Source organism: Danio rerio, chromosome 14 (genome assembly GCF_049306965.1).
Source record: "Danio rerio strain Tuebingen ecotype United States chromosome 14, GRCz12tu, whole genome shotgun sequence".
In the NCBI taxonomy this organism is placed as follows: Eukaryota; Metazoa; Chordata; class Actinopteri; order Cypriniformes; family Danionidae; genus Danio; species Danio rerio.
In genome coordinates, this window is record NC_133189.1 from 2,347,501 (window position 1) to 2,350,000 (window position 2,500).

At 37.4% G+C, this 2,500-nt stretch overlaps 1 protein-coding gene across 2 annotated transcripts in view; it reads left to right on the forward strand.

Moving 5' to 3' along the window:
* diaph1 (diaphanous related formin 1) overlaps positions 1-2,500 on the forward strand; it is a 173,883-nt gene that overhangs the window by 153,362 nt on the left and 18,021 nt on the right. The window lies entirely within an intron of this gene.

Below are 2,500 nucleotides of genomic sequence, written 5' to 3' on the forward strand. Positions count from 1 at the left end.
AAGAAAACTTCAGCTTCGTCCCCTTCTCTGTTGTTTGGAGTGAAATGTGAGCTGGACATGTTCTCCTGAGATTCAGAAGAGTATGAAAAATGTCTGTCTTTCTTCAGATGTGCTTTTAATACACAGATTTCTGATGTTTGTGTCACACACAGTGATTCACACTTAGCAGTTAATGTGGATCATGTGGAATCACTCCACAGTATTCCTCAGTATAGTACAACTGCTGTAATGAATGAGCTGCCTTTCTTTTCTCTCTCTCTCTCTCTCTCTCTGTGTATGTGTGTGTGTGTGTGTGTGTTCTGTTCTCTGACCTACTTTTCTGGTCTGGCTGCAGTTTGAAACTTTTGGGCTCCAGTTTTCCACTCATTATTTCTGCAGGTTTGAGAGTTCATCAGAGGAGCAGTAAAGTCTAAACGTTTGCTAATCCATTAGCTAACATTAGCAACAGCGATCAATACATTGACTACGCACGTTAATCTTTAATGTTATTCATTAAACAGTCAGCAGTTCATGCTAGCTCATGAACTAATCTTACAGAAAGAGTATGTTTGAGTTTGTAAATGTGTTTATAAAAATTAAATTAATTAATGGATTAGTCGAACTATTGTTCATTGCTAATGCTAATTCATGCTAAACTCTCATTTCTGAGTGATAATAGTAATTAGTTGTGGTGTTTTTTTTTTGTTAACGCTTTAAAATGTGTGAATGTCATTGAATTAGACTATGCAAACATTCCTTTAACATCTAGCGTCAGACTAAATTAAATAAACAAATACTTGTTAAAGCACTAAATGCTCTTTGCCATTGCGCTGGTCTTTCTGAGGTTTTCATTTGCATGCAGGTGCAGATTTGAATGTCAGTTGAGCAAACGTGCGATTAAACCACACATATAATGCTCTTTCTAGATGTTCTGAAACGTTTGTGTTTGTCTTGAGTACACTCGCTGGCCACTTTATTAGGTACACCTCACTAGTACCAGGTTGGACCCGCTATTGCCTTCAGAACGGCCTTAATCCTTCATGGCAGAGATTCAACAAGCTACTGGAAATATTCCTCAGAGATTTTGCTCCATGTTGACATGATAGCATCACACAGTTGCTGCAGATTTGTCGGCTGCGCATCCATAATGCCAATCACCTGTTCCACCACATCCCAAAGGTGCTGTATTGGATTGGGATCGGATAACTGTGGAGGCCATTTAAGTACATTGAACTCATTGTCATTTTCAAGAAACCAGTCTGTGATGATTCAGGCTTTATGACATAGTGTGTTATCCTGCTGGAAGTAGCCATGAGAAGATGGAGACACTGTGCTCATAAAGGGATGGACATGGTCAGCAGCAATACTCAGGTAGGCTGTGGCGTTGGCATGATGCTAAATTGGTACTAATGTACCCAAAGTATGCCAAGAAAATCTCCCCCACACCATTACACCACCACCAGCAGCCTGAACCATTGATACAAGACAGGATGGAGCCATGCTTTCATGTTGTTGACGCCAAATTATGATTCATTCATAAACAAGCAGTTGGACAGGTGTACCTAATAAAGTGGCCGGTGAGTGTATGTGTGTGTTCTGTCTCAGACACACAAACACACAAAAAGGACTCGCTGAACTCTCAGGGTTGAATATTTGAAATGTTTCGCCTCTACATTCCCACATTTTCAAACACACACTGGTTATCTTTAGTCTCGCAGTCTAACCCTGAGAATGAGACAAATACAAGCGTTTCCCACATACCACTGTCACACACATACACACACACAGAGAAAGAGAGAGAGAGACGCAGCAGCTCTCGCAGACAGTCAGTAGATGTCAGTGTTGTTTGAGAGATGTGTATTAGTGTGTGCCGCAGTTTGATTGGTTTGTGTGTGTGATGATGCGCACGTTTGTGTGATCATATGAGTGAGATCATGTCTGATTATGGTCTAATTCTGCTGAAATAGGGGATATTATCAGACAGAATCATCAGAATTGGTGTCTTTTACTGCTATGAAGGTTAACTTAACCAAATGATCACGGTAAACGGTTTGCACAGACAGCAGTGACAGAATTGAAGTTGATCATAGTGTTTTTTTCAGTTCTTCTATTGTTTTTTACAGTGCTACAGTTTAAACTATTTATAATGTAAGAAATGTAGAACAGTCTTTCAATTTTAATCCAATGATAACAGCTTGTACTACACTAATGCAGAGTTTTTATTTGATTAAATTCAATAAAGTGACAGTTAATCTAGTTTAATGTAAAATATACTGCATTTAAAATGTATTTGTGCTAAATTAATGGTCTATTTAAAATTGTAGATTTTAAATATTAAATTATGTGTAAGATGTATTTATTTATTTGTATGTATTGGTTTTATAGTGTATAGTAGGTTTGTAGTGTATAGTAATTATATAGTAGTGTATGTTATAGTATGTAGTGTATATAGTATGTGGTAAATATAGTACTATATGCTGTATATAGTAGTATATTGTATAGTATGTGATGTAGTTATTTA